The sequence below is a fragment of the Plectropomus leopardus genome, chromosome 13, assembly GCF_008729295.1.
Source record: "Plectropomus leopardus isolate mb chromosome 13, YSFRI_Pleo_2.0, whole genome shotgun sequence".
Lineage (NCBI taxonomy): Eukaryota > Metazoa > Chordata > Actinopteri > Perciformes > Serranidae > Plectropomus > Plectropomus leopardus.
Window position 1 is genome coordinate 32414603 of NC_056475.1, and position 19335 is coordinate 32433937.

Sequence of the window (19335 nt, forward strand, 5' to 3'; positions counted from 1 at the left end):
TGGTGGACTGGGAGGGGTACGGCCTTGAAGAGAGGTGCTGGATAGTGAAAGGGCTTATCCTGGACCCCTCTCTCCTCCAGGAGTTTCATGTGAGGCACTCAGACAAGCCGGGTGGCCCGCGTGGAGGCAGTCGTTGAGGTGGGGAGTACTGTCATGATTTACATCATGGCAGCCCCTCCTTCTCCTTTATGTGTTGTTTGTTGATCTCTGTCTGTCTTATCCTCATGTTTCTCTCCCCTGTCTGTGTTTTCTGTGTGTGAGTGTGTGTTTTCTGTTGCAGGCACTGCCAGGTGCAACTCATTCCCACAATCAAGACCTGTCCTTCAAAGACTCTGACTTTCCATTCACTCATCGCCAGATTGTCCTGACTTCTCCCGTGTACCTGTGTCGCTGCCTGCTTGCCTGCCTGTTGCTTTAGCCTGTACTGTTCTCATGCCTGCTGTTGCCTGCCTGCCTGTGTTCCAGACTGGCCTTCACTTGTTCCTACTGTGAGTCCCTCTTGATTTTGACACACTCTTGGTTGTGAGCTGACCGCGTGGTTACGCGGGTCCGCCATTCCACATGGCTGACGCCCAATCAACGAGACTTTGAACACTTGCCACTGTTGTAGCCTGGGACACCTCATCACCCCTCCCCCCTTGCTTTTTCTTCACTGTGTCACAATAAATATTGTCTTAAATCTGCCTCTTGTGATCTGTGTCATGCTCTTGGGTCTGGTCCCTGTTGAAACCATAACAATTTTCTTCTTTGGGACTACGAAGTCCCACACTTCTATGACAACAATAAGAAATTATAAAATCGTGTTAATGTAAGCATGTAGAAGTTAGTCTCATCAATCAGTTTGAACTGTTGGTACACTTAAGCACCCTGCCAGGGTTATGTTGTTGACTTGATTACACATTCAACAGTAAGATAGTACTCAGAATAACATGTAAATTATAATATGATTATAATTATACTAACTTTATGTAATTGCCTACCCTGTTGGCCAGGCACTAAGCTCTCTCTCAGTAGTCAATTGCTGAGTGAATTGATTGAACACGGCAAACTACAAACATTACTATAAGCATCTGTATTATTCCTGTGAGCGACTAATGCAATTTCACAGTGACAATTTTGTTAGTTCATACTCGTGATTAATTTTTCTGATCTGTGGAATTGACTCAACAATACAGTATCATTTCACATTTCATCAGTCAATAAGTTTTCACACAGGACCAGTGGACAATATGTCTGTTGGATTGAAACCATAAATCCTCATCTTTGTTCCAGTGACCTAATCACAATACATCATCGTACTGACTGTACCTGGTGCGGTACTCATGGGCTCTGTCCAGCAATGTGTTTTTGTGTACTCCTGCCAATTGAGCACTGTGAGTGCAAAACAACACATCTTGTCCAACCAATGTCTGAGCCTTTTCTTTTACACCTGGGATTTTTTGCGCCTTTTCCTAAAAGCTCCATCGTCTCTTTAGTCGCTGGCGGTAACTATGGACATTCTCAAGGAGTCTGGTTCTTACTCCTTGAAGCCAGCGCTTGGTTGGTGGAGAGAGTCGTTTGTTCAGTCTGCGGTACTCTAATGATGGTAATGCAGCCAGAACAAGGCCGTCCTCCACCGACGCTTGGTCCATCCATTCTTTTCTGACAGCCCCTTCAATAGCATCATTAAGTGCCACAACATCTCTGCGGGTGTATCGATGTTCTACCACCTTTTTGAGCGCTTCTTCTATTTGATGAACAGTATCTGTAGCCTCCCTGTTTTCATCACATGGAGGAGGGGGTGATGGAGGCCATCCTGGCTCTGATGCATGATCCTCTCTATCATTGGCTTCATTCCCTTCCTTGTCCGTTTACCACTCAGTAGGAGGTACATCGGCGTCTGGACCTGGTGATGCTGGCGTCTCGGTTGGTGATGTACGGGATGGACCTTGCGATGCTAATGCTTCTGACGGCGGCGAACTCTGGCAAACTGGAGTCTTCTGGCACCGAACTAGTGACTGCCTTCCTTGGCTGGTGTCTGGCCATGGTTTCACAGACCCAGGGTCCTGCGCTGTGGGTTCTCTCCACTGCTGGAAGTGCGTTGGTCTGATGGTCTGCAGCAACAGTCGCCCCTGCAGATAGGTTGGCAGAATCAGGCCAGCGATCAGTTGGGGCTGGACACTGCCATTTACATCTAAAGGAGAAAAAACAGGTGGGGGAATAAAGAAAGCTGGAGAGGTCATGGATGCTTGCATTGCTTGCATCTGTTTGGATGATGACCCAGGGAACCACTGCATCTCAGCTGGCCCATCTCAGCTTAGACTTGCCACCGGATGGCGGGGTGCCTGCAACTGTTGATCCCCCATGGTTGAGGCAGAAAGGCACTTTCTTTTTACTGTTCACCACCTTGGTTCTGTTGAACTGCACTGCACTAATCCAGTTGCCTCTCAGGAGCATTCCTGCTCCCTTGTTTCCTAGCTTTCCCAGATCCTGGCCGCAACCCTGGCTGTGCTTGATCATTGTGATATCTGGGCTGGCACTGTGACCGTGCCTTTGGATGTGCTCGTGCTGTGGCTGTTTGTTATTTACGACATCTATTGCATGTCTGTCCATCCTGGAAGAGGGATCCCTCATCATCCTCTGCCGCTCTTCCTGAGGTTTCTTCCTTTTTCAGGAGTTTTTCCTTGGGTGATGTGAGAGTCTAAGGGTAGAGGGATGTCGTACACTGTAAAGCCCTCTGAGGCAAACCATGTTTTGTGATAATGGGCTCTATGAATAAAATTGACTTGACTTGACTTTGTTGGTTGTACCATCGGTAGTTTACCCATCTACTATTTCGTGCAATGTACTGGGCATTTTGGATTGGACCTGTAAAAAGGAAGCCTTCTGTTGCTCGTCCTGCCTTAATCAAAGCATTACTTATTGCCTCATGTTCCTGTGGCACTCAATATGGCACCTGATCCCACGATATGTATACTTGTTCATCCCCGCCAAGGTACTTGTGAGATCACCTCTCATCACTGTCTCCTAGCACCTTCATTAGCTATGTTATCTGTGTCATCCTCTAAAATGTCTAATATAGTTATTGTACCTGTTAGCTTGACTGGGGCACATATACCCATCCATCTCTCTGTCAATACTGCTCTTACTTATTTATCTGAGTCACACAGGCAAAATATGTCTGCCATGGGGTCAGTGCCATTAGTGATGTTATATATCCAAATCCACGTGGCATTATCGGGATCTGGGCCCCTTGCTTTATCACCTAGTCCACTTGCTACTTGATTACAATGTATTTTTGCCTTATGCACAGTGTGACACACCTGTGAGGTCCAGTTTGATGAGGATAAGACATGAGTATAATTTTTTCTTCCCTACACTGGATTAGTTATTTGCCCTCCAGTGTTTCCAAAGTTATATCTTTCCCTGTCGTTTGGTTCTTGCTAGGTGGCTCGTAGGTCACACAAAAAGTAAATAGAGTATTCTTACGCATATGAGCTGCTGGAGGAACCTCATACTCTTCTCTCTCAGTTGACGTGGTTGTATTATTGGGTTGTTTTAGACTGATAGGGCATACCTGACTGTCATTGCTGTGACTTGCTTTCCCTGCTGCCATGCGCATTACACATTTTGCAAAGCAGGAGGCTCTGGTGATACATCCATTTATGACTGGTAACAGTCTAACCTGAGGCAGTCTTTTCCTCTGGTAGCATGCAATGCAGGAATGGTTGTTTACTTATTTAGCCGAATATTCCAACCATTGGTAAAAGAGGTTGTTTTCCTATGTGGTTGTTTGTATCAACTCAATTCTATTGGACGTGTCTCTTTTAGTATTGTGAGATTTTTGAGTTAGTGTTACCTATGATTGAGCAATTTACATGGTTATTGTCGGTTGTGTAGTAGTTTCTGTGCATTCTTCCCAGTACCATTCCTTCACCATCACACCGTGAGTTAGTAGAGGATCCTGTTAACCGTGTTTTCTTTGGCCCTAGAACTAGTATGTGAGCGTATGTGATGGATTTTACATATGTCAGTTCTATTTCCTGTTGCACTGGTAGTTGTCCTTGTCTAGCAGCCACGGCATCTATCGCTAGTGTAGTGTGATTCTGGCTCTGCTCAGAACTGTTTGTTGACAGGCATTAAAAATAATGGATCAGATTTTTTTTTCATTCATAAAGCATGAGGATTAGTAGCAAGAGGAGCACCTCTCTTTGTTTATTCTGATTCTTCCCCATCCCACTCTGTTCTCGCTTCTTTTGAATCCAGCCCCATTGGCTGTTCTATCACTGTTTCTGTTTCTCTGGGTGTAGACTCTGTACCTAGAGTAGATGAGAACCTGAAGCCTGAGCTACTGCTCTAATCAGTAAGGCTAGGGCTGGAACCAGTACTTAAGGTTGGGTCCAGTGCTATTGGAATTAGCGAAGCTGGTTGTTCTGGTGGCTGCTCAATGGTATGGCTGCTGGGGGTGCTGCCTGGGGTACTGTCACTTTCTGACTCCTCCTCTTCTGTTCTGTCCGGCAGCAACCCACTGCTTTCTAAGTCTCTATGGGATTGTCCCGCTTGTCTGTCTGCCACCCACTGTGATCTTCGTGGTGTCTGTCCCTGTGGGGCGGTATCACCTGCCCAGTCACGTGTTGGTCCTTTTGGGGCGGCCTCGCCTTCCTTCATAGCCCCATCAGGAACCACCCGACGCCCAGCTCTCTGGCGAGGCGCAGGTCCCTCTGGGCTGTTATACCTACTGCAGTGGTTGAGATGAAACCAAACGTCCTTACTGTCAACTTTGAGTGCAGTTATGGTAGCCAACACAACTTTAAAAGGACCCTATTTGCGTGGTCGATGCCACTTCTTTTTAAACACTTTGATGTATACCTGATCACCTGGTTGTACCCTTTGTACCTCATCATTTCCTCCTTCCTGTCCTCAGTGGCACCTTTCACCTGTTGGAAAAAAGTTTTATGTATTTGGGTTAGCTGTCTTAAGTATTCACCCATTTCCCTTTCCAACTGCTTGAAGCGAGGTCCCTCACTTGGACCTCTGCGATAAGGAAACGGCAAGGGTTGACCCATAAGAATTTCATGCGGAGTTAGGTGGGCTAGTCTGTTAGTTTGCAATCTCATAGACATCAGTGCTAATGGCAGAGCATCTAACCCAGTAAGCTTTCCCTCAGCTATGATCTTGGCTAGTTTGGTTTTCAGGATGCCATTTCTCTCTCAACAACACCATGCGACTGTGGACTGTACACACACCCAAACTTCTGTTTGACGCCAAGCTTTTTTATTGTGTCTCTCAACACTCACGAGACAAAGGTGGACCACTGTCTGATGAGATGGTATCTGGTATGCCAAATCTGGGAAAAACTTCCCGACACAGAAATTTAGCAGCTGTGCAATGATCTTTCTTGGCTGATGGAATCACCTCAACCCATCTGCTAAATCTGCAGATTACAACAAGAACATAACTTATTTGTCTCACTCGAAAATCAGTGCCCATATCGATGAAATCCACCATTGAAAGGGACCCTCTGGCATCGGTATGTGTGCTAAGGGGGCTGTCAAAGTCTTTTTTACATTATGGTGAGCACACACATCGCACTCACTTAGCACCCGGTCTACTGTTGCTGCCATGTAAGGCGACCACCACACTGCTTGAAGATTTTTCAAAATCTGTCCCCCAGAACAGTGGTCACTTCCATGTGCCCAGATAATGGCATGACGCAACAGTGAAAGCGGCAATACAAAATGTCCATGGCTACTTCTCCATAAGGCATTTGTCGGGCCCTGACTCTGAGAGTGTATTGCTCCTCTCTACTTCCAAAGGCTCTTTTCGGCTTCTTCTACTCTATCTTGTTCTGTCATGAGTGAGTCTAGAGTAGTAAGGGGAGCACAATCTTGAAATTGTCAACATTGGAGCCATTATTTCGCTCAGTGTTGCCTTTTTCACAGCTTCATCCGCCAAATTATTTCCTTTTACGACTAATGTGTTGTCTTTTTGATGAGCAGGACATTTTATGATGGCAATGGCAGTGGGAAGTTGTAGGGCCTCTATCAACTGTGACAGTGCTTCTCAGTGAGTAACAGGAGTGCCATGAATGTGGCAGACACCATAAGCATACGCTTAGTCAGTGTATACAGGGAGGCATCCGGGAGGCATCCTAATTAGATGCCCGAGCCACCTCATCTGGCAAGTAGATCGAGAGCTTTGCCTTTCGGTTCAGCTCCCTCTTCACCATGACAGATCGGTGCAGAGTCCGCATTACTGCAGACACCGCACCGATCCGCCTGTGGATCTCCCGCTCCATCCGTCCATCCGAGGTACTCCTCGGGGTCTTGTTGGCAGGATCTCCTCCCCGATCTGGAGAGGGCACTCCACCCTTTTCCAGCTGAGAACCATGGCCTCAGATTTGGAGGTGCTGATTCTCATCCCGGCCACTTCACACTTGGCTGCAAACCGATCCAGCGAGAGCTGAAGGTCATAACATACCGAGTCGAGGTCAGCAGCAGGAAGTCATTCTCCATGGCCTCACCAAACTCCTCTCATGCCCAGGTTTTTGCCTCGGCGACCGCTGTAGCTGCACTCTGCTTGGCCTGCCAGTAGTCTGCTGCCTCCGAGAAGGCCTGATAGGACTCCTTCAGCTTGACGGCATCCCTCACCGCTGGTGTCCACCAACGGGTTCGGGTGTTGCCGCCACGACAGGCACTGACCACCTTACGGCCACAGCACCGATTGGCCACCTCAACAACGGAGGCACGGAATATGGCCCACTCGACCTCAATGTCCCCCGCCTCCCCCGGGACATGGTCGAAGCTCTCCCAGAGGTGGGAGTTGAAGCTCCCTCTGACGGGAGACTCTGCCAGACGTTCCCAGCAGACCCTGACAATGCATTTGGGTTTGCCAGGTCGGAGCCAACTCACCACCAGGTCGTGATCGGTTGACAGCTCCACCCCTCTCTTCACCTGAGTATCCAAGACATGCGGCTGCAAGTCCAATGACACGACTACAAAGTCGATCATCGAACTGCGGCCTAGGGTGTCCTGATGCCAAGTGCACATATGGACACCCTTATGCTTGAACATAGTGTTTGTTATGGACAATCTGTGGCAAGTACAGAAGTCCAATAATAAAACATCCCTCGGGTTCAGATTGGGGGGCCATTCCTCCCGATCACGCCCCTTCAGGTCTCACTGTCACTGCCAACGTGAGCGTTGAAGTCCCCCAGTAGAACGAGGGAATCCCCAGAAGGAGCACTATCCAACACCACCTAACCCTAACCCTAACCCAAGGAGTCCAAAAAGGGTGGATACTCTGAGCTGCTGTTTGGACCATAGGCACAAACAACAGTCAGGATCCGTCCCCCCACCCAAAGGTAGAGGGAGGCTACCCTCTCGTCCACCGGGGTAAAATCCAACATACAGGCACCGAGCTGGGGGGCTATAAGTATTGCCACCCCTGCCCAGCGCCTCTCACCAGTGGCAACTTCAGAGTGGAAGAGTCCAACCCATCTCGAGAAGACTGGTTGTGGAGCCCATGCTATGTGTCGAGGTGAGGCCAACTATATCTAGGCGGAACTTCTCGACCTTGCAAACCAGCTCAGGCTCCTTCCTCACCAGAGAGATGACATTCTATGTCCCTAGAGCTAGCTTCTGCAGTGGAGGATCGGACTGCCAAGGTCCCCGCCTTCGGCTGCCACCCAACTCACAATGCACCCGACCCCTTTGGTCCCTCCTATGGATGGTGAGCCCACGGGAAGGCGGTCCCACGGCTGTGCCCGGCTGGGCCCCATGGGTAAAGGCCCGGCCACCAGGCCCTTGTTATTGAACCCCACCCCCAGGCCTAGCTCCGGGGGGGGGGGCCCGGTGACCCGCGTCCGGGCAAGAGAAACTTTGGACCATTTGTGTCTTTCATCATAAGGGGTCTGGTGACATTTATAAACATGATATTGTTTTTGTCACACTGTCATATTAAAACTCAAAGTTTAGGACTTATGGCTTGGGTCTTGCCTGTCTTGACTTGGGATTTGACTGCAAAGACTTGAGACTGACAAAACACTGACTTGGTGCCACCTCTTCTATAATTACATGAGGAAGTTAGATTCTATAATTGCATAATATAATGCATTGGGGTTTTAATGACTCATATTTATTTCAGACTAAACATGACAGTTTTAGTGTCCTGTATCTTGCAGGAATACATTCTTGGAGAAAACACAACACTTGGCACAACACTTCAAGATTCAAGAGTTAAATTCATAAATAAGATATTATATTCTGAGATTTCTCTTTACCTGACCAGGAGACCAAACACAAAGATATCCAATGCACAATACTATGAAAGATAGAAAAGCAGGAAATTCTCAAATTTGAGATGGGACCTGCAATTGTTTGGCATTCGTGATTTATAACTGATGCAAATAACAAATCAGTTAATACACATTTTTAAATGGCAAAGATATTTCTATCAGCTTCTTGTTTCAGCCCAAAATAGATGTTCAGTTAATAAAATGTGATGCACCGTTACAGATAACACCACCCAGCAGTATATAGTTTCAATAAGCTTTGGTTCAAGGAGCTACAACATTAAAATTCTGCTTACACTATTACACACAAATGCATCAGTAATAAAAGTAAATGTGTGTGCTAATGCTGCTTAGTAGTAGTTAGATAGTTTTACTCGAGCAAAGGATTTCAATACTTCAATACTTGTATCTTATACTTACTGTATAAGATACGCTGTAAGTATACAAAGGGGAGTAAACTGATGCTGATTCCAGTTGTTTACAGTTAATTAGAAGAAATTAAACTTGCAGATTATCGTCAAAAAATACAGAGGGATTCTTCCCCACCGACTCCAACCAATATCCTGGACTTTTGTGAACAGAGTTTTCTATGAGAACTTGATGTTATACAGTTGTGTACACAAGGACGTGTGTTGTGAGCTGGGTTGCACCCGTAACTTAAGACTTGTTGACCTACAAAACCAGTGAGAGTGCTGATGTTCAACACAACTGCAGGACCCTGGTGTGTCGTAAAGCCTCATGCTGATCCGAGAGGCTATGAGGCTTGACGTGACATCGACCTCACGAAAGAACAGGGGGGAACATAAACACATAACTGCCCAGTAACAAGAGCTCCATCCTCATTGGCTGCCAAAGAACCTTGCATTGATTGTACTCTGTGCAAAAATGACACGTGGTTTTGATCCACGCAAACATATGCAGGATTACAGTAAACGCTCACACACACAGTAGCTTGTGAGAGCAGATGCATGGTCTGAAGCACACACTCTATCCCCCACTCACACACTAACAAAATGTTGCTGAGAACGAGGGCAGAACCCTACCAATAAGCCTCCTTTTTTCTTAAATATCCTCTGAAGACCCCTCCTAAGATGAGCACTTCGCTCATGCTCAATGCTTTTAACTAAAACATTTATTTAGGCTTAAATGGCTAACAATACACATTGTTGATCAGTCAATCGCACCCTTTAGCAAAAACAAACAAAAAAAAAAGGCACATCAGATGATGTTGACCATCAGATGATGTTGACCATGAGATGAAACAGGATTGCAATATAAAAAAGAGTTGTAACTAGTTTAACTCCTGGGCTGACTTAATTTAAGGAATATTTTTGCTATCAAAAAAAAAAGTCCCACTCACAACATTCTATAGTAAAGGATTGTCAATATTACGTACGTACAATATATAGTATATATTCTATAGTATTTATTTTATATATTTTCATAGATCAATTATTGTTAGTCTATGTAATCTTGAAAATAATAATAATGAATGCCCATTGCGGCGGGGGCCCTTCTGTGCGGAGTTTGCATGTTCTCCCCGTGTCTTCTCTCCGGGGTCTCCGGCTTCCTCCCACAGTCCAGAGACATGCAGCTCAGGTTGATTGGTGACTCTAAATTGCCCTTAGGTGTGACTGTGAGCGTGTATGGTTGTCTGTCTATATGTGTCAGCCCTGCGACAGTCTGGCGACCTGTCGAGGGTGTACCCCACCTTCTGCCCAGTGACAGTGCGACCCCCTGCGACCCTTGCGAGGACAAGCGTTTACGGAAAATGACTGACTGACTGAATGCCCATTGCTAGTTACCAGAGCCCGCAGAGGCATCTTAAAATGTCCTGTTGTTTCAAGCTGAAACACTAAGACGTTTAGTTTACAATGATATATGACAAAAGCACCAAGTCCTCTAATTTGTTTTCCTATTTCTGCTTTAAAGAGCAGTTATCAAAATAGTTGTGACTATCTTCTATTGATCAGCTAATCGATAAATCAACTAATCATTTCAGCTCTAAAATAAGTCTAAAGAGGTCAAATCTCCCTACCCTAACCTTAACCCTAACCCTATATAGACCAGCTTTAATATAATACCATTATTGAATCAAAAAGTTGTTCTATACACTTAAAATGTTGCTGGAGTTTTGTCCTCTGAAAGTGTGCAGCACACAGCATGTTTGTTCGAAAAGGAAAATAACTTCTCTTATTCAAATGACATGATATAAAGTGCCACAATCTGTCAAACCTCAAACCATTGATGTATAAATACCAGAACTAGAAACTGGTGAAGGGGTCTTCAGAGTTTTGGCTGACCACATTGCTGCTTGATTTTGTCAATTTGTTAGAGACATATACAGCTGCAATCACATTCTGCTTGAAGCCCACAAGACACACCCCCTGCAAACCACGCCCATGACTAGGACAAAACAAACTCATTACTGCGTTGGTAATTTGAACCCTGCTACAACGCTACTCTCAGTGACAAAATATGAGGCCAAATGCAGCAATAATCCACTTTATCCATTTAATTAATTTATTATACATGAAGATATGATTTACCCTTATCCTTACCATTCCCATTACATTTACCCTAACCTTAACCACCTCTCTTGAGGTAAAGCTGCAAAGATAGCTATATGTTAACATTTTCTTTCAGGCTGTCACTTCCAAACCAAGGAGTGAAGGGGGCTGATGGTGGACTGATGGTGGGTGAGTCAAGTAGCTAGAGGGCAGGTCACATTGCGGCTCCAAGCTACAGGTATACCATAGCAAAAAGCTCGGCCTAAAGTGTCGATGTGTTTATTACAAGTTGCAGAGGAGGAGAATTCAGTCTTCTCATGTTTCACTTTCATAAATTTGAAATTTTTCTTTAAAGTGGCACCTGTGGTCTTAAATAGACACCTTCCAAAACATTCACACATGGTGCTGCTCTGTTAGTGACCTTTAGGTATCCCTCTGTGTCAGCTGTTTACGCTCCAAGATGCCCTTACCAGTGATGTCAACAAATGTTCATGGTTGGATGATACAGACTGGTACCGTGATGTCACAGCATGCAGAAAGCAGCATTGTCCTTATGTTTACACATCATTGCAGACCTTTACGATGGTCAGGTTTAGGCAAACGAGGCACATGGTAAAGTGTAGAAAAAAATTAAAACACACACACACATGCACACATGCATCCGCACAGGAAGTGAACTGTGGACTCCTGCACAGAAGTTGTTGGTGGGACCCATCTACCTCCTCTCCCACTTGCCCTATAAGCACACTTATAGGGCGAGCGGGATGTGTTTCATACACACGCGACCAGTTCTGTATGGCTGCATTCTCACATCCCTGTGCAGTTGCATATAGACGGGCCCGGTGCCTTCCAGGTTTTCATCAGCGTATAATAACAACACCACCGGTTCTGTCGGAGCATGTTCTCATCTGGTGAAGCCGTTCTGGTTGGATGCGGAAGGTGGCTGGGTGGTATGTCATGCTTATACGCCATAAGCACTGACAGAGCAGTGTTATTTGACGAGTTCAGAGTGAGAACGGGCTGGCACCTTTTATAATTATTTTGTTTTGTCACATCAGGGCCCCTGACAACCTACTTGCTGCAACCAATCAACCAGGCTTCAACTGTAAAAAAATATCCTCTACAGACCTTGATTTTGTGTCTTTTATCCATATTTACTGTATATGAATAACCATGAGGTTTCAAACTTATAGTTTGTATAATCAGAATGTATTACTCTTAAGTAAGCATGAGAGCAGGTCGTCCTCTAATCAGAAGGTCAGAGGTTTGATCCACGGCTCCTCCAGGCAACATGCTGAAGTATCCTTGGGTAAGATACTGAACCTCAAATTGCTTACGATGCTGTGAGTGCATGTGAATGATTACTTAGTAGCAGGTGGCACCTTATACTGTAGCCTCGGCCACCAGTGTGCGAATGGGTGTGTGAATGCGTGTGTGAATGGGTAATGTACAGTCCATTTACCATCATATTACAGAAGTATCAGCAGGACTCAAGATTTGTCTAACAAATCTCTGACTTTGATGTGGTAGTCATATGTTCACTTGCCATCTGATTGTGATGTTTTTTTTTCTAAACCTTACCATGTGTTTCCTTCCCCTAATCCTAAACATCTGTGCCATGCATTTGTTGACTTCCCAGCATTTGTTGTCTATACATAACCATGTGCAGCATCACCCCACCATATGCTTGTATTGACATCCCACTAGTGGCATCCTGAAACATCAACAGCAGACACAGAAGGATACCTAGAGCATAATATATAGACACAGAACTCCACTGCAAAGCAGCAACATGTGACACCTTAGATGAGAATGTGTTGGACTGTGAGCTCTGCCTGAAGCTGAGCTGGGCTGAAAGTCAATACTCAGAACAACATAGAGAATGTGCTCTCATCAACAGAAGTACAGCAAGCCAGAGGTGAAAGAACACGAAGCACCTACCCTGTCATGTGTGCTGTGCATTTTGCCATGCAAATCTACAACTCCCCCTCAGCTTCAACAGTAAGTCTGGAGAGCTAATTTAGAGATCTGGTGAAAAGACTGTTTGCTCAAAACACAGGGGTTCCCTTCCCTCCCCATGCCTCATTTGAAAAGCACTAAGAAAAAAGGCAAATAGATGAAAGGTGGTCCCCACAGTTGGAGATACTGCACCAAGGGGCCTCTTGCTAAGCAGGCAGCTATTCAAATGAGTGGCTAATTGTGGCATCTGTTAACCCATTGAAGAGGTGTCAGTGCAGTATCATGGGTCTGTTAATTGGTACAAACAGGTAGCAGATGCAGGCTCTGGGATTGAGCATCTGCCATTTAGTGAGCCAACTTCTGTGAGCAGTGATTAAGCCAAGCTGATGAGTGAGATCAAAGAGGAGAGGAGAGGAGAGAGAGGAGAGGAGAAAAGAGGAAACATTCGATAAAGAGAAAGCTAACAATAAGACAAAGACAAACCACTGAATAAAATATTAATTAAGTGCAGTTTGATTGCAAAAAACTGTTTTGTTATTTATGTACCCTCTTGGTGCATTTTAGTATTTTATTTTCTATCAGTTATCTGTGCATTTATTGAGCAACTGCTAATGGAATCCTAAAACCAAAATTTGACAAGTAATAACATCACTTCAAAGCAGAAGTGGGACAAAGGCATTGTTTTGTAAGTCATAAGTAGTCAATCTCAAGCCTTCTACTCACATCCCAAGTCCAGAAGGTCAGGTCCCACTCAAGTCAAGTCAAAGACATGTCAAAATGCACACTGCTATTTGACACAAGTTCTCCAGTCAATACCACTACAAAGGTCATATGTACCCAGCCTCTTAAAACAACCTACAAGAGATTATGAAGCTAATGTGGCGATCCGAATCGTGGAATTTAAAGGAATGGGTGAATAGAGCCCAAGTTTAGCTTTTAGTGTTATCAATCTCACAAAAACCCGACAACGCCACCTAGGGAATTTCACCCTAGGAAATTAGTGTCACACACACAAGGACACTCAGGTCCGTTGCACTGATGAAGGGATTCGAAGGACGTGGTTCCAGTTAAGATTACAATTTTTATTAACAATACTTCTTAAAAATGGACAATTAAAACAGGCCAACATTAAGGGGATATTAAAATATACACTAAGGACTTGACAGAGCTGAGGCTTACCAGTGGAGGGACGTGAGTCAAAAGGGGAGGTGAGGGATCCAAAAAAAACAAATCACCACAACCGTATGTGCAGGTCCCACACTCACACAAACTCAAAGGAAACAAGGGGATGCACGACACACACAAAGGGGAAACCACCACCCGGGACACCAGGGGCCGCCACCTTCAGCACTCAGCAACTGAAAAGGACAGAAACAACAATTATTGGGGTCAATTAACCAAATCAACTTGCAACACAAATAAAAAATAAAGATGAAATGGAATTGGCAAACCAAAACAACAATAAGACAGAGCTGGCAGGAATCACTAACAAAACAAAATACGAATCTAGCCTACTCAATTACAATCATAGAAATGAAAAGAAACAATCAAGTAAAATACAAAGTCCTAAATAGAAAAGGAACTAATCAATGCAAAAACGAGAAATAAATCTCAACTCACTGAATTACAACACAATCTACAAATCAAATGATACAGTCAATAGAATAAACAAAACCGAAACAAATGAACATATCATTAAATCAGAACCAAATAAACCACCAAAACAAACAGCAAACCGGGATTAACCCCAATATAAATCCGCCCGGTCCAAATTCGGGTTAGTACTCGTGTCCACTACCCGGTGACAGACCCGCCGTGTCCGAAACTCCGGACGGCTACAACGTTAGCCACCAGCAGCGTGTAGATCAGCGGCGTAGCAACAATCGTTAGCATGTAGCCCCGGTTAGCATCGGCAGCACGGCGAGCCAGACAGGCGAACACTTGCAGCGGAGAATCAACACTGTTAAAACAAGCCGGCGAGCACGCAGTCGCGTGGACGAGCCGGTTGAAGCGACACCGAGCAAAGCAGCAGTGATCCGTGACGCATTTAGCATTAGCTGCTAACGGAGTCTCCCTAAACACAGGAGAAGGCAGGTATCAGTAAATAGCGTGAGCGGTGGCTAGAGGAGGTGGAGCACGAGAGGCCAACATACCAACAAACAGCTTCTGCCGACACACACCCGAGGAGGAGAGCGGAGGCTCATGCAGAGCATTACAGTCCGGGGGTGTCCAGCCACGTCACCTAGGACAGCAGTCATAATTCAGCGTGACACCAAACAATATATCAACAGCGTGCAGTAGCACAGCCACCGCTAGCTCACCTGCAACAGGTCGAGTGGAAGTCCGGAAGTGAGGCAACCAGAGAGGTGCGGCGAGCCGCCAAGCCAAGACCGAGGAAGAGGGAGAGCAAGGAGACTCCACTCCCTTTTATGAAGTGCCCTCTGCTGGTGATTGGCCACCATGACAGGGCACAATTGCCCTGGGCAGAGAGGTCTCTCCTGCTACACTAATATCCAGCCAAAACTAAATAAACAATTGTTCTCCACATTTATCCCATCCTTGCGGAGCAGTGAGCAGTGGCATGCGGAGCTCAGGGACCAATGTCAGATCCTCTGCCAGCGTTCTGGTCAGGAGCAAAACTGGAGTGCCTGAAGAAAAACCCATGCAGACATGGAGAACATGCAAACTCTACACAGAAATGTCAGGGTGAGCCAGGGTTTGAACCTGAAAACTTCTTGCTGTAAGGCAGTAGCACTAACCACTCAGCCATCATATCAACCAGTAAGTTATGATGTCTAATTATTCCTGATGTGTTTTTTTTGTTTTGTTTTGTTTTTTATAATTTGCAGTTTGTTCTATGTATTTCTTGTTTATTATTGGATTAATGATCAATGTTAACTGCTCAGTGTTTTCTTTGTTGTTATTATTCTGTTGTTGAATTTGTTTGGAGAACATTGTTCTCATGTTCTCTTGTGTGTGCAAATAAACGAAACAAAACTAAACTAAACTAAACTAAGCCATCTCTGCTCTGTGATTGGCTTTAGTTAACCCTTGGTGCTCTCTGATTAGCTGTAATCAACCCTCTCTGCCTGGTGATTGGCTGTAGTTAACTTTTTCTATTCTGTGATTGACTGTAGTTCACAATCTCTTTTCTGTGATTGGCTGTTGTTAACGCTCTCTGCTCTGTGATTGTCAGTCAGTCAGTCATTTTCTGTAACCGCTTGCCCTCGTAGGGGTCGGGGGGGGGGCTGACTTTAACACTCTGTACTCTGATTGGCTTTTGTTAAATCTCTTTGTTCTGGATTATTGACTTCTGATAAATTTCTTGTTTGTCTGTTGTCTAGATTTGATATGCAGTTTTTAATTGCATGTGAATAAAAAAACTAAACTAGACTGAACTTTTAAATTAAACTCAAGTAAACTAAAAATAAAACAAATCTCTGATACGTGATTGGCTGTAATAAACCCTCACTTCCCTGTGATTGGCTGTAGTTAAAACTCTCTGATCTGTAATTTGCTGAGGCTTACACTCTTTGCTCTGTGATTGGCTGTAGTCAACTCACTTTGCTATTTGATTAGCTGAGGTCTCTGTTCTGCGATTGGCTGAGGTTAACAGGTTAGCACGCTCTGTGATTGGTTGTAGTTAACCCTCTCTGCTCTGTTATTGGCTGTGGTCAGCTCTCTCTATTATGTGATTAGGTGAGGTTAACACTCTCTGTTCTGTGATGGGTTGTAGTTAACCTTCTCTGCCCTGTGAATTGCTGACAGTATTCCTCTGTGCCCTGTGAGTGGCTGTAGTTAACCATCTCTGCTCTTCGATGGGCTGTGGCTAACCATCTCTGTTCTGTGATTGGCTTCAGTTCACCCTCTCTGTTCTGTGATTGGTTCTAGTTAACTCTTTCTGCTCTGTAATTGACTGTAGTTAAGTCTCTTCTCTGTGATTGGCTGTAGTTAACTCTCTTTGCTCTGCGACTGTCAGTAATAGTACTACAGCACTCTGCAACTGGATGTTGGACTTCCTCACATGCAGACCCCTGAGAGTTTTGATTGGCGGTGACACCTCTACATTAGTGCTCAACACCGGAGCCCCCCCAGGGCTGTGTGCTCAGCCCCCTCCTGTTCACACTGTACCCCCATGACTGCACTCAACTTCTACTACAACTGCTTTCTTAGTTTAAGAGTTTTTATTGAATTTTTAATTTAACAGCATATTTGTATGCAGTATACAATGACAATGAAGGTGTTTCTGAACATAGGACAGATGCACTATACAAATGAGTATAAATGTGAGGATAACCTGCCCTTAAGAAAAATGGTAGTCTTTCTGTGGAAACTTAGAAAGGCTAAATTCCAGAGCAAAATCCTAGTTAAATTCTACAGTGGAGCAATTGAAAGCATACTAACTGGAAACATCACAAACTGGCATGGTTCGCACACGGCCCATGACAGGAAAGCTCTATAGCTGGTGATTAAAACTGCCAAGAACATCACAGGTTCCCATTTACAAAGCATCAGTGACCTCGGTGAGGTAAGGTGTCTTCACAAAGCCCAAAGGATACTGAAACACAGCAGCCACCCCAGCCACAGTCTGTTCACTGTTCACAACTGATAAATCTGCCTTGTACTTTGTAGTTAACTCTCTGTTCTGTGACTGGGTGACATTAACACTGTGCTCTTTGATTGGCTGTAGTTAACACTGTCCTCTCTGCCCTTTGACAGGCTGTCGTTAACCCTCTCAGCTCTGTGATTGGCTATAGTTAACCTTCCCTGCCTTTTGACTGGCTATAGTCATCTCTCTATACTCTGACTGGCTGAGGTTAACTCTGCTCTGTGATTGGCTGTAGTTAACGCTCTCTGCTCTTTTATTGGCTGTAATCAATCTTCTCTGCTTTTTATGCTTTGTAGACATCAACACAATTTTCAGCTTTGACAATATTGCAATATAGCTTTTATCTTTACTAGCTTTGGTAGCAATGCCTTTAAGCCTATAAGCCCTTTTCTTCCTTAGGTAATGCACCATCCACATAACAGGAGCCCTCAGTGGGGGTCAAAATTTGGCTGCATTTTCAAATAAGTGCCTCTCAGTGGCAACACGAGTTAACTTGTGACCATGGACAAAGCAGAATTTTCAGTAAGTCCCAAGGTTGTAAAATACTCATTTTTTTATTTATTAGATAGATAGATAGATAGATAGATAGACAGATAGGTAGATAGACAGCCTTTATTGTCCCATGGGAAATTCTTTTTTACAGTCTGTTCATACATACAAGCATCAGCGAACCCACCAACACTACATGAATACATGTTTTATCTACATTCAGTTCAAGGTAGTTGTCGGTGCACCATTGAGTGAAGTGAGAAGAGTGTCATCTGAGTACTTGTAGTATGTAGTCACTGGTGAGGGGCTGATGCAGTCATTTGTATAGAGGGTGTAGAGAAAGGGGCTGAGGACACAACCCTGCAGGGGCTCCAGTGTTGGTGATGACGGTAGATGCTGTGACCGTGCCCATCCTTACCGCCTGTGGTCTGTTGGTGAGAAAGTTGTGAACCCAGTGGATGAGTGACGATATGTTAAGGTGGAGAAGCTTCTTGATCATCTGGTGGCGTTGGATCTTATTGAAAACTGAGCTGAAGTCGATTAAGAGGATGGATGCAAAGGTGCCAGGTGATTCCAGGTGTTGAACGAGTGGGTGGAGGAGACATGCCACAGCATCCTCTGGTCCCCGCCTGGCCCTGTATGCAAACTGATATGGGTCCAGCTGTTGTCTGACAGTTGGCAGGATGGAGTGAAGGATGAGTTTTTCAAAGCATTTCATTATGATGGAGGTAAGTGCAACCGGACGGTAATGATTTGGCTCAGATGGGCATGATTTCTTGGGTACAGGGATGATGGTTAATGTTTTCCAGATGGTGAGAATGGATGCTGACCTGTAGGAGTCCCAGAAGATGGAGTAGAGAGTGGGGGCCATTTTCATGGCGCAAAGCTTCAGCAGCTTGGCAGAGATGTCATCAGGCCCAGGTGCCTTTCCACCTTTGCACCTGTTACGTTGCTGCTGCACATCCCTCACCGTGAATGAAGGGAATGCAGGTACGTCCGGGGGGAGGGCGTTGAGCAGCTCCTCACATGTAGCAGAGTGGTCCTGAGTGTCAAAGCATGTGTAGCAGGAGTTTAGGGTGTCAGCAAAGGTGGTGGGATCAAAGACTGATTGTGGAGTGAGCCTGACTGGGTAACTGACTGGTAAGGAGCTTGATTTTATTGAAGGCTTGTTTTGTATTCATGCTGCTGAACTCCTGCTCCAGTCTGCCTTTATACTTGAGTTTGGCCTTAATTATGTCATTTTTTATTTGTCTGTTCAGTAGGTTGAGAGTGGTCCAGTCCTTACGCTGAAAAACTTTGTGCTTTTCCCTCAGGCTGTTTTTGATATGGGAGGTGATCTAGGATTTGGAGTGTGCATAACAGTTCTTATGGGGATGGAGCATGAGACGCAGAAGTGAATGTAGTCCATGATCAATGAAACCCTATGATCCAAATCATCCTGGATAATGTCCCAGTCTGTGCAGGCCAGTGAACCCTGCAGTTGTGCGATGGTATCC